At 57.0% G+C, this 13,300-nt stretch overlaps 1 protein-coding gene across 19 annotated transcripts in view; it reads left to right on the top strand.

Annotated features, from left to right (window-relative positions):
• The window catches only part of PRKCZ (protein kinase C zeta), a 147,615-nt gene that overhangs the window by 31,045 nt on the left and 103,270 nt on the right, over positions 1 to 13,300 (top strand). Inside the window, exon 1 of one of the 19 annotated variants that reach the window (XM_028841094.2) lies at positions 1,246 to 1,603. The exons of 17 other annotated variants lie outside the window; for them this stretch is intronic. The gene's annotated coding sequence lies outside the window, so the exon portion shown is untranslated. Of the gene's footprint in view, positions 1 to 1,245; positions 1,604 to 13,300 lie in introns of those variants that run through there. One more of the 19 variants, XM_077979716.1, reaches the window with a different exon arrangement.

Raw genomic sequence — 13,300 nt, 5'->3', positions numbered from 1 at the left:
CCTCCTGCCCCCTTTCTGTCCTGGGATCCCGTCCAGGACCCCACATGGCACTTCACTGTCACACCTCTTTAGGTCCCTCTCACTGTGGCCAGTCTCTCAGACTTGCCTTGTTTTCAACGACCTTGGTAGTTTTAAGGAGGGCTGGTCAGGTGTTTTGTGGGACAGCCCTTCATTGGGGTTTGCCTCCTGTTTTTCTCGTAAGGACTGGGGCTCTGGGTTTTGGGAGGAAGGGTGCAGAGGTGAAGCCTCCTTGTATCGCTGGGTCCGGGTCCACACCCTCCACACAGCCTGTCTGTGTTGGCCTCGCATGTCACTTGGCCGTGGTGTGTTTGTCGGCTCACACCTGCCTGTACCTCTTCCCCCGTGCCGTCCTGTCTCTGCGGAGTAAGGTGTGTGTGGCCCACAGCTAAGAGGTGGGGAGCGACATACGTGATGTCGAGTTTCGCACAGGACTTGTACGTCTCTTCTCCCATTGGTTATTTAATCATTCGTTTTTGTCCATGTGGACTTGCTGGTATCAATTTCATAGTTGGGTTAGAATTGGATACCGTCTCGCTTATTTTATTGCTCAAATTGTTCCAGCTTTGGGCACTGGGGCCCTTGCAGGCTGGCTGTTGGGGCAGCGATCAGGCCAGACACGGGGCAGGTTGGGGGTGGGTGCTGACAGGTCTCTGGCAGGAGGGGCGAGTCTGGGCTGTGGGCATGGATCCCCAGAAGGGGCCTGTGTGGCCAGGACGTCCTGCAGCTGCAGACCCCGGTGTGGGGTGTGGGCTCTGGGAGATGGTTGGTGCTGCAGCTGGGGCTCCAGGGTCGTGCCAGGGTGGTGCTGGGTGAAGGCGGGGAGGGGAGAAGGCATCACACCGTGCCTGGACTCAGCAGCGTGGTGATGTCGGGGCTGCAGGGGGGCTGCCCCCGCCCCATACTCTTCTCCCAGCCGAGTCGGCCGTGCTGTGGGGTCAGCAGCCCTGGCTCTGTGTGGGGCTCGTGTGGGACTCGGCAGGTCCCCGAATCGCCTGGCACCAAGTGCAGGATGCCCCCCGTACCCCACCACTGCTGCCCCCTCGACATCCCCTCCCCACTGCCCTCCATCGTGCACTCCCTTCCTCATTTGGTTTGATGAGAGGTGACAAAGGCAGAAATGGGCAGAGAGTGGCATCATCGCTGGCCCCTCCTGCCCATTTGTCCCCTGCTTGGTGGGCAGTCCTCTTTTTTTGGAAGTGTGTTCAGTTATCTTGCGTTGCATAATTTGTTCACATTAAAGCAGGCTTGATCCGGGCAGCTGTGCTTCTGATCGACGCCCAATAGGACACCACAGTCATGCCAAGAGGGCGCCTAAGTGTCTACACGGCCAACCGAGAGCGGGCATGGTCAGAGATGCCGAACGCACCAGATGGGTTCTTTGCAGCCCTTGGCAGCGTCGCCCGCTTTGTCCCGCCTGTTGTGTGCGCCTTTTCCCTGCTCCAGGGCTGTGTGTCTGGCGAGAGGGAGTCTCTGTGCATGACCACATGTGCAGGAGCTGGAGGCTGCCGGAGCGGCTGTTCCAGATGGACTTGGTAGATCACCTCTTTCAAGCTACCGGCTGCTGTAGACGGAGTGAAGACTGGTAGCTTTTATTTATTTATTTATCTTGGCCTCCAGAGAGAATCGAGTTTGCATGGAGACGGTAATTTCGTTCTGAGTGTAAGATCACGTCCCCGTTCCTAGCGACGGGCTGTGTGTGGCAGTGCTGTGCCTCAGTGCGCTGTGAGGAAGGAATGATGGTGGGATTTGTCACTTGGTCAATTTTCCTGGTGTAAACACTCCCGCTTCGGCCGATTTCAGGCTGCCAAAGTAGGGGGGTCATTGAAGGTGGAGTTGGGCAAGGGCACACACGGTCGGCTTCCGAGAGTTGGTCCTCCCGCCCAGCCCTACCCTGGAGATGGGATGTCAGGGAGACCTGGTTCCATTTGTTTTTTTGCCTGAGCATCTGGGGGCGGCTCTGAGGACACCTGTCCTCCTTCACAGTGGCACTCAGGTCCAGTAGCAGGGAGAGGGTGGACAGGCGGCCGTGAGGGCATGAGGGAGAGGGTGGAGAGAGTGGCAGTGAGGGTGTGAGGGAGAAGGGGGAGGGGCGGCCGTGAGGGAGAGGGTGGCAGTGAGGGCGCGAGAGGGTGGAGAGGGTGGCAGTGAGGGCATGAGGGAGAGGGTGGAGGGGCAGCCGTGAGGGTGTGAGGGAGAGGGTGGAGGGGTGGCCGTGAGGGCGTGAGGGAGAGGGTGGAGGGGTGGCCGTGAGGGCGTGAGGGAGAGGGTGGAGGGGAAGCCGTGAGGGTGTGAGGGAGAGGGTGGAGGGGTGGCAGTGAGGGTGTGAGGGAGAGGGTGGAGAGGGTGGCAGTGAGGGCATGAGGAAGAGGGTGGAGAGGGTGGCAGTGAGGGCATGAGGGAGAGGGTGGAGGGGCAGCCGTGAGGGTGTGAGGGAGAGGGTAGAGGGGTGGCCCTGAGGGTGTGAGGGAGAGGGTGGAGAGGGTGGCAGTGAGGGCATGAGAGAGTGGAGAGGGTAGCAGTGAGGGCACGAGAGGGTGGCAGTGAGGGCATGAGAGGGTGGAGAGGGTAGCAGTGAGGGCATGAGAGGGTGGCAGTGAGGGCATGAGAGGGTGGAGAGGGTAGCAGTGAAGGTGTGAGGGAGAGGGTGGAGGGGCGGTGTGAGGGAGCGAGCCACCTCAGGCAGCAGGTGAAGGACAGGTGTCCACACCTCGGGTACCCCCGTCCTCCCTCTCCTCATGTCCTAATAGGTCTGGACAGGAAGTTACATTTAGGGGGCTGTACAGTGAGTTTTAAATACCTTGGTCCAAATTTTCAAACACGTATCTTTAGCGTTTCCCCTGTTGCTGGCGCCAGAGCGTGGGGTTCACTGGGTGGAACATGCTCTGAGCCCCTGGAGGTGCAGGGATTTTATGGGAGGAGGGGTTGGTTCAAGGGGAGGTGGCTGCGTGTGTGTCCAGACGGAATTACTCACTGACTGTCCTCCCTGCAGCTTCTGTCCCCTCCTCGCCGGTCTCTGATTCTAGTTTCAGGCTCAGCCAGTGGTCTCAGGACCCCCCCACATTCATGAAAATTATGGAGGTCCTCAAAGAGCTTTTGGGTACGTGGGCTGTAGCTGCCAGTGTGAACTGTACTGAAAATTTAGAACGAGGAATATTTATTCCTCATTAGCTCTAATTAATTTATGATTAATTAGATTAGTTCTAAAATAATAAACTCATTGCCTGTTAACATAAATCATAGCATTTTAATGAAAAAACGACCGTTTTCCCAAACAAAATATTCACAAGAGAGTGGCAGCGTTTTTGCATCTGGCTGAGCAGAAGACGGTCAGGGCATCGCACCTGCTTCTGCGCTCAGGCTCCTGCGGTGTTGGTTTAAGAGTGGGAGGAAATCCAGTGTGTGAGGAGGCTTGGGGCATTTTAACAGCCTTTTCTGTGGTAAACGTGGGTATTCTTCTTTGATATTTCTCTAAAACTCAACACGTGGTTGTTTCTTAAATGTCAGTTGAAACATGGAATCTGGAACTGTAGTTGTGTCATTTTCCTGCAGTTCCGTTAAAAATCCACTGGTCTCTTTTGCACTCGAATAGGTTTGTTACCCGTGTGTGTGTTTTAAAAATCGCATGTTGGCCGGGCGCGGTGGCTCACGCCTGTAATCCCAACACTTTGGGAGACTGAGGCAGGCAGATCACTTGAGGTCAGGAGTTCGAGACCAGCCTAGCCAACATGATGAAACCCTGTCTCTAGTAAAAATACAAAAATTAGCCGGGCGTGGTGGCAGTTGCCTGTAATCCCAGCTACGCGGGAAGCTGAGGCACGAGAATCAGTTGGACCTGGGAGGCAGAGGTTGCAGTGAGCCAAGATGATGCTACTGCACTCCAGCCTGGGTGACAGAGCGAAACTGCCTCAAGCAACAACAAAAATTGCACATTGGCTGTTAGGAAATGTCGCTTCACTGGGTTCTGCAGGCCTTCCGAAGGGCCATGGAAAATTCCCCCCACGCTCATGAGGACGAGTGTGAAGAAGGCAAGTGCTGTCCTCTTCGGATTATGGACATAGCTTGCGGTCGCGGCTCCCCTGCCTGTTCTCCGGGACCCCCAGGCACCCCCAGATCTCTCTGGCCTCAGCCAATTCCCGCCGCTTCACCATATGGCAGAACACATGCGCGGCCGGCCGGCTCACAGATGGACGTCCCTGCGTCCGGCCGCCCGCCTGCAGTCCTGTGCGCTCACCCTGCCCTGGTCTCCGCCTGGACTGTGGATGGGGGTGAGTGGGGCAGGGAGCCATTCCGTGCCCACCAGCTCTCAGCGCCAGCCACCTGGGCTGCCCAGCATCAGGTCTTTGTGGCAGCACCTTGTCAGTAAGTGGAGGTCAGATGTGGGGTCATCCCAGCATTTCAGGAGGCCTAGCCGGGTGGATCGCCTGAGCTCGGGAGTTTTAGACTAGCCTGGGCATGGCAAAACCCCATCTCCACAAAAAAATATAAAAATTAGCCTGGTGTCATGGTGCACACCTGCCATGCCAGCTCCTTGGGGAAGCTGAGGTGGGAGGATTGTCTGAGCCCAGGAGTTCAAGGCTGCAGTGAGCTGAGATTGTGCCACTTCACTCCATCCTGGGTGACAGAGTGAGACCCTCTTAAAAAAAAAAAAGATTCCGGTCAGGCACAGAAGGAGGCAGGCTGCTCCCACCCCAACGTGACCGACAAGGGGCCATGTCCCTGCCCTCCCTGTGGCTCTGAGGGTGGGGGTGATTCCTCTGTCAGCTGGGTATTGAGTGGAGAGGCAGCTGAGCGGATATTTATTTAAAGGGAAGACAAGGACGTAGACTGTATGGCTCTCGGAAACTTCAGCAACTTTTCCGAGACACATTGTACCATCCGCCCTACCTGGTGTGGGCGTGAAGCTGGTAGCACAGAAAGTCCTAGAGCGGGAGCTGGCCCCGAGCCAGCAGCTTTGCACCCCGTGTCATCAGATCTTCAGAATGCGCCTCCGGTCTGTTGGCCGTCTTACTCCTCACCTGGGTCCACAGCCCTCCAGATACCGGGCTTGACTTTAATTCCTGGTGGGGCTGGGGCCAAAACACAGACGGGTTGCCGCACACGGTGCCTTTTGCCAAACCTCGCATTTGTTGGTTGTGTTTTTCACGACTCTCGTCCTCTGAAGATGCCGGCTCAGAACCTGTGCAGCGCCACACTGGAGGGGCTGAGGATGTGGGGGGCCCTGTGCTCAGAGCCCGTGCGGCGCCGTGCTGGAGAGGCTGAGGACGTGGGGGGCCCTGGCCCGGCTCCCCTCTCACAGGCAGGTCTGCACTCGTGGGTGCGTTTGGGAGACCCTGGTCTTACTGTGTTGGTGCAAAGAGACACTTTTCTCTTTCTTGTTCCCTTCTCCTGTCTAGGTTGGCATCGTCCTGTAAGTAAGAGCTATGTCTTCTTCCCTTCTTGTTGAAAGGAATCTTGATCCTAATGTGAACTCAAGGACTTTCCAAAAACTGAGTTTATTATCATCCTTTTTTTTTTTTAATTAAGACGGAGTCTTGCTCTGTCACCCAGGCTGGAGTGCAGTGGTGCAATCTCGGCTCACTGCAACCTCCGCCTCCCAGGTTTAAGTGATTCTCCCACCTCAGCCTCCCGCGTAGTTGGGACTACAGGCTCCCGCCACCACGCCCGGCTAGTTTTTGTATTTTGATAGAAACAGGGTTTATCCATTTTGCCCAGCTGATCTTGAACTCCTGGCCTCAAGCGATCCTCCTGCCTCAGCCTCCCTACGTGCTGGGATTACAGTTGTCAGCCTCCATGCCTGGCCTGGAATCATCCATTTCTGTCATTATTCATCTTGAGGCTCTGGTCCTCCCAGGTTTGGCTGGTGGGGGCCTTGGCGAGTGGCTCCCCCCACACTGCCCCCTTTTCCATCAGGTATTGTGTGTTGCTCGCATCCGGGCAGCAGGCTCTGGCATTCCCTTGGCCCTTTCTGCTCCAGCCTGGACCTGGCCGTTTCTTCATGGAGTTCAGCTTCCTTCGGAGGGGGGTGGACTTCGGAAACGAACCTGCCTGCTGGTCCTGGGGGCCGTGAGGCTGTGCCCGGTGGGTGGCGGGCCAGGGGCTACATGGGGAATCGATGTGCAGTTCCCGCGGCGGCTCCCAGTGCCACAGGCTCCTTCTCTCCTCCACTTCTGAGTGGGGTCTCCATCTGCACAGCGTGGGCCTGTTCACTCGTGTGCTCTGCCTTCGAATGCGGATGACACAGCTTCAGAGCCGCGGCGTGGTCACCAGGGCAGCAGACCCAGCCAGGCCAGGACTTCTCAGCGTTCTTTTGTCCTCGGAATGCCTCCTGCCATGCCCGTGCCCTTGGAGAGCAGTTTCCAGAAGTTAACTTGGATTCATTTGTTGTCTTTCACGGGGTTATGCTGTCAGTGTGATGGTCAGTTGGGTGCATTTGATTTTAGTGTATTTCCCCATTCTTTTTTTTTTTTTTTTTTTTTTGAGACGGAGTCTCGCTCAGTCGCCCAGGCTGGGGTGCAGTGGGCGCGATCTCAGCTCACTGCAAGCTCTGCCTCCCGGGTTCACATCATTCTCCTGCCTCAGCCTCCTGAGTAGCTGGGACTACAGGCGCCCACCACCACGCCCGGCTAATTTTTTGCATTTTTAGTAGAGACGGGGTTTCCCCGTGTTAGCCAGGATGGTCTCGATCTCCTGACCTCATGATCCACCCGCCTTGGCCTCCCAAAGTGCTGGGATTACAGGCGTGAGCCACCGCGCCCGGCCACATTTCCCCATTCTATGTATTTTTTTTTTTGAGACGGAGTCTTGCTGTTTCACCCAGGCTGGAGTGCAGTGGCGAAATCTTGGCTCACTATAACCACAGCCTCCCAGGTTCAGTTGATTCTCCCACCTCAGCCTCCTGAGTAGCTGGGATTACAGGTACCCACCACCACACCCGCCTAATTTTCGTGTTTTTAGTAGAGTCGGGGTTTCACCATGTTGGCCAGGCTGGTCTTGAACTCCTGACCTCAAGGGATCCACCCGCCTCGGCCTCCCAAAGTGCTGGGAGTACAGGCGTGAGCCACTGCGCCCGGCCCGCGTTCTTGTTTGTTTTACTTTTGGGTTGTGAGGCGTCATGGCTCACAGGGCCACGGCTCACCGTGGCAACAGCTGGGAGTGCAGCCCCGCCACGCAGAGAGCTGTACCAGCACCTGTGGATGGCGTCCTGCGGTGCCAGGCAAACCCTGGGGCTTGTGTGCCTCTCCCAAAACCTTCGCTTGCAAGGGTTTTTAATGATGCCTTTATTTTGCATTAGTTAATTTGATCGTATCCCATCACCTGGGTGTGATTACCAAGAGGAGTATAGCAGGATACCTGACTAATATGTGTGCGATGTCACCAGAAAGACGTGAAGAGAATAAATGAGCAACAGGTGGTTTTGCTCTGAAATGGCCTTTTGATGGGGGGGGGGTGGCGTGTAAAACCTTCCTGCTCCCCTAACCAGACACCCACTAACAAGAAATGCCCGACTCTGGAAAGCAGTCCTCAGAGGCCCCTGAGAAGGACCAGCGTCTGGCCTTCCAGGCACCGGGGGCAGCATCCAGGCCCTCGGGAGCCAGGTACCCGGGGAGGCCTGGCTTCGAGGCTGGGGATGCTGGGACGGGCATGAGGGACAGGCTGCTGGTGCCTGGCACGTGCTGACCGCCTGGACTCTCGGTGAAGGCGGCCTTTGTTTTGATGGCGGCAGAGCCCATCGTGAATAGCGGCTTTCTCTGCTGTGTGGGGTGGGGGCCTCGGGCTCGGACGCTACCCGAGTTGGGGTGTTGGTTTTACAGTTTCCCACTCGTGTAACTTCAGGGAGGCCACTCAGCAGTGTCCTCACCTACCTGGCCCAGACTCCGCCTCCGTCATCTGGATAACGCCCAGCACACCTAAGAGGAGGCACAACTCTGCCCCCGTCTGGCCCTCATAGTCCTCACCCCTCCCTTCCCCCTGCCTGGACGGCTCGCCCCGTGGGGTCTGCACACCCCTCCCTCAGCCTCCCTGTTCCTCCCCTGCAATCTTAGCTCAGAGGCCATCCCTTTCCCTCGTGGGCTTCCTGGGAACCAAATCCCTCAGCTTTGACCCCGATTGTGTCCTTAGGGCTGAAAAATGGTGGCTGGGACCCAGCAGGGCTCCCTGGACGTTTGCTGAACGTCCTTGAGTCCTTGAGTGAAGACGGCTGTGGCGAGTGACTGCCACGTGACTCGGCCTTTCCATCGCATGCCCAGCCAGAGCTGCTTCCAGAGGTCCCAGAGCCCAGTCTCCAGGATGAGCCCAGCAGAGTCTTCCCGTAGACACCGTCGCCCTGCGTGGAATGTCACCTCTCCTTTCTAGGTCAGGCTGTGGGAGCCTCGGAGCCCGACCAAGCCCAGGTCACGTGTGCACAGCTCGGCTGCCTGGAGGCCCTTCCCAGGCGGCAGCGTCTCTTCACTCACAGACTCAGGCTGGGGCTCAGCGCGACATAGCAAGACCCCATCTCTTAAAAAACACAAATCAGTGTTTCTGGTTGTAAAAGCAACATAGGTTGACTACAGAAAATTTGACCCATAGGGCAGAATGTCAGAAAAGCTCAAATTGCTCTCGCTTGTACTCCCTGGAGAGCATGTCACTTTTGTTTTCCGAGAGCACATCGTTTTAAATTTCATTCTGGTCTTCAATACTATTAGTTTTTATTTATTTATTTATTTATTTATTTATTTTTGAGACGGAGTCTCGCTGTGTCTCCCAGGCTGGAGTGCAGTGGCGCGATCTTGGCTCACTGCAAGCTCCACCTCCCGGGTTCACGCCATTCTCCTGCCTCGGCCTCTCGAGTAGCTGGGACTACAGGCGCCCGTCACCACGCACGGCTAATTTTTTGTATTTTTAGTAGAGACAGGATTTCACCGTGTAAGCCAGGATGGTCTCCATCTCCTGACCTCGTGATCCACCAGCCTCGGCCTCCCAAAGTGCTGGGATTACAGGCGTGAGCCACCGCGCCCGGCCTACTATAAGTTTTTATAGGATGACACGAGGTTAGAATCTCTCCCTGTTATCAGCCAGTAATAACAGTAACAATGGTGCCAATTCTGTTCCAGGCTCACCGTTTCTTTTAAAAATGGTGGGGCTTACTGATGCAGAGTTTTTTCCTTAGCCAGGGTCAGCTGTGGTCTGAGACCTCATTTCCCTGTTCGTGAGGTCCTGGGCTGAGTTCCGCCGGGCGATGGCGGACGCCGATGAGAAAGGACCCAGAGGTCTGTGTTTCTGGGGGCTGCACGGGTAGAAACGAGGGGGTGACGGTGTGGGCACGAGGATGCTCAGAGCTGGGAAGACTTGAGGGTCGGGGTTGGGGACAGAGACTTCCAGGAGGCAGGGGCGCGTCTCTGGTCCGTCGGGGTCTGCGTTCATTTGCTTCAGCCTCTGTGAGGAGGCACCGTGAGGGGCGGCTTGTAAACGAGGACCCCGATTGCTCAAGGTGCTGATGGCGGGGAAGTCCAAGCAAGGTGCCAGTACAAGGAAGGTCTGGCGCCTGGTAAGGACTGGTTCACAGCCGGAGCCTTCTCAGAGTCTTCACGTGATGAACGGGACGAACACACACTCTGGGTCCCTTTGAAAAGCACTAATAATCCCGTTCCGGAAGGCGCCGCCCGCACGACCTCACCACCTCTCAAATGCCTCCTGACACCATCGCCTGTGGGTGACGATTTCAGCGTGTGGATTTGGCGGGACGTAAACGCTCAGGTCACAGCGCTGGGGCCGCTGTAGCAACGTACCACAGACGGCGGCTCACGCAGCGGAACCCGATTCGCTCTCAGCTTGTGCGGTGGTCCCAGCTACTCGGGAGGCTGCGCTGGGAGGACCACTTGTGCAGGAGTTTGAATGTAGCCTGGGCAACATAGCAAGATCCCGTTAAAAAAAATCCAAACAAAAAGCTTTATTCTCTGTTTGGAGACCAGAGTCCGAGAGCTGGGTTTCAGTAGGGCTGGTTCCCGGAGGCCGTGAGGAGCCCCGGCCCGGCCTGTCCCCTTGGCTGGTGGAGCCGTCTCTTCTTCACCTGGGCCGTTCCTCCACGTGCGGCCGTGTCCACGTTACCTCTGTTTCGAGGACAGCGGTTGTTTGGGATCTAAGCCGCTATAATGACTTCACTCACTCAACTGATTGCATCTGCAGTGCCCTATATGTAAATAAGGGCGTGTTCTGAGCTCCTGGGGGTCAGGATGGCCGCTTGGATTCCGGGAGGATTCAGTTGCACTCATTCGGAGGCCCTGGGGGCTGCACCTGGGTAAGGGGTTCCCGTGGCCTGGCCGGTCTGCAGTCCTTGTGGTCAGCTGCACCCAGCCCGCCCGCCGAAGGGGCCCGTGCACCCATGGTTTTGTAGCGGTCAGGGGGCACCTGTTCAGAGGGCCCTGCCGCCTGAGGGGCGTGGCCTCGGCACTGCCAGGGCCCGTACCCTGTGTCCCCGCAGGATGTTGCTGGCCGTCTCACTGAGGGGATGCCCCCCGGCCTCCTCGCCCTCAGCAGCTCCTTCTGGGAGCTTAAGGCCCTGAAAGTCTGCCCCGGTCCCTGTGGTCAGAGCCCACCCTGGGGTGGCTTTGAAGAAACACTGGTGCTTCTCCACAGAGGCCCCGTGCACATGTGGGAATGAAGCCCTCGTCCTCCCACAGCCGCGTGCCCCTCCTGTGCCGCGTGTGCGGTTTCCCTCATGGCACCTGGTGTGGGCGCCCTGGGAGTGGCAGCCCCGGGGGACCCCCCGATCTGGGAGGCCATGGATCCTGGTTGCGGGTTTTTGGTTTTAACATTTGGTTTACTTATTTTCAGACTGTTTTCCACACAAATGATTTATCCGTATTAATTTAGCTCTCCCTGTGGAATGAGTAAAACCTCAGTTTTCTTGACATTATGATTTAAGCAGATTATTGAACACGTATTTTAAATATCATTTTTTTTTTTTTTTTTTTTTGAGACGGAGTCTCGCTCTGTCGCCCAGGCTGGAGTGCAGTGGCGCGATCTCGGCTCACTGCAAGCTCCGCCTCCCGGGTTCACGCCATTCTCCTGCCTCAGCCTCCCGAGTAGCTGGGACTACAGGCGCCCACAACCGCGCCCGGCTAATTTTTTGTATTTTTAGTAGAGACGGGGTTTCACCGTGGTCTCGATCTCCTGACCTTGTGATCCGCCTGCCTCAGCCTCCCAAAGTGCTGGGATTACAGGCATGAGCCACCGCACCCGGCTTAAATATCATTTTTTAAAACTGCCAAATGTACCATCATATAGATGTGTTTCAATAAAGAGGTCAGAGAACTGTGGCCCACTGTAGTTCTTGTTTGTTTTTTTGAGCTGTACTCTCGCTCTTGTTGCCCAGGCTGAAGTGCAATGGTGTGATCTCAGCTCACTGCAACCTCCACGTCCTGGGTGCAAGCGATTCTCCTGCCTCAGCCTCCCAAGTAGCTGGGACTACAGGCGCTTGCCACCATGCCTGGCTGATTTTTGTATTTTTAGTAGAGAAGGGTTGGGGTTTTACCAGGTTGGCCAGGCTGGTCTCGAACTCCTGACCTCAGGTGATCTGCCCGCCTTGGCCTCCCAAAGTGCTGGGGTCGTAGAAGTGAGCCACTGTGCTCGGCCTGTTTGTTTTTTAATTGTGTTAAAATACCCATAACATAAAATTCACCATTGTAACCGTTTCTAAGTGTGTAGTTCAGTCACGTACGTTCACGCCGTGCAGCCAGGCTCCGGAGTTCTCTCGTCTTGCACAACAGACCGTCTGCGCTCCCACCCCCAGCCTGCAGGAGTGACGATGTCTGCATCCTCGCTGACACTGCTTGCTTCTGTTCCTGGCCGTCCTCCTGGGGCAAGGTGGTGCCCAGTGTGGGTCTAGTTTGCGTCTGCGACGGGTGGGCGATGTGGAGCCTCTCGTGCCTGTGGCCACTTGCGCGTTGGCTTTGGACAAACGTCTGATCGGGTCCTTTGCCCGTTTTGTAATTGAGTTCCTTGTTTCTGTGGTCGCGTTGTCCTGTGGGGTGGTTGACTGGCACGCACCGTGTGAATTGATCCGTCTTCCATGCGGTCCTGCTGATTACCAGGCGGGAGGAGCAGGGACTGTCAGAGGGCCTGACCCCAGGCCGGAGGAGCGGGGGCGTCGGTGACCCCAGGCGGGAGGAGCGGGGGCGTCGGTGACCCCAGGCGGGAGGAGCGGGGCCGTCGGTGACCCCCAGGCTGGAGGAGCGGGGCCGTTGGTGACCCCCAGGCCGGAGGAGCGGGGCCGTCGGTGACCCCAGGCGGGAGGACAGATGCGCGTTCTGTGTTGGGGCCGCGTGACCAGCACGGGGGCTGTGGAGTTGTGCGCAATGTTTTTTTCTTTTACTTTCTTTAGTATCTTCCAAATCCTTGTGAAATCTTTTTTTTTTTTTTTTTTAAGACGGAGTCTCACTCTGTCGCCCAGGTTGGAGTGCAGTGGCCGGATCTCAGCTCACTGCAAGCTCCACCTCCCGGGTTTACGCCATTCTCCTGCCTCAGCCTCCCAAGTAGCTGGGACTACAGGCGCCCGCCACCTCGCCCGGGTAGTTTTTTGTATTTTTTAGTAGAGACGGGGTTTCACCGTGTTAGCCAGGATGGTCTCGATCTCCTGACCTCGTGATCCGCCCATCTCGGCCTCCCAAAGTGCTGGGATTACAGGCTTGAGCCACTGCGCCCGGCCAAATCCTTGTGAAATCTTTATCAAAATTCATTAAGGAGAAGACTCATGTCGAGCCGAAAGCATTGTGCCAGACAGGGCTTGGTACTTACAGGAATGGCCATGTCCCCAGGAGCCGGTGGACGAATCTGTCCTTGCTGCCCGTGCGGCTGCAGCGTGAGGCAGGAGGGACCGGCGGGCGTTGCACTCCTCCCCTAGATACTCGGGCCTTGCCAGCTCCCTGCTTGGCCCCGGCCCCGTCCATCCAGCCCCTTCCCAGGGTTCCATCCTCTCACCCCTGCCGCCCTCCCCCTGTTTTCCTACGTGAGGTGAATCCTCGATGAGAGGAGGAGTCCGGGTACCCTGCCCCCTCCGTGTGAAGACAAGGGCAGCCCCTGCCGCTTTGTAGGGAAACCTCACCCAAGAGAAGCCCAGCTCAGCAGGACGGAGCCCGGCGGTCCCGCCTCAGGGTGCCCTGGTGCCTAGAGAGGGCGGGGACGCCCCAGCTGGGACGAAGTGTGCAGCTCTGCCCTGCTCTGAAATGTCCGGGGCTCGGCCGCGCCCTCCCCCTTTTTCAGAGCAACCTCTGGGCCCTGGCAAGGATAGGCCCCAGGCAGA

This window comes from Macaca mulatta, chromosome 1, assembly GCF_049350105.2.
Source record: "Macaca mulatta isolate MMU2019108-1 chromosome 1, T2T-MMU8v2.0, whole genome shotgun sequence".
NCBI lineage: Eukaryota > Metazoa > Chordata > Mammalia > Primates > Cercopithecidae > Macaca > Macaca mulatta.
This window is presented reverse-complemented; position numbering and strand designations above follow the sequence as displayed.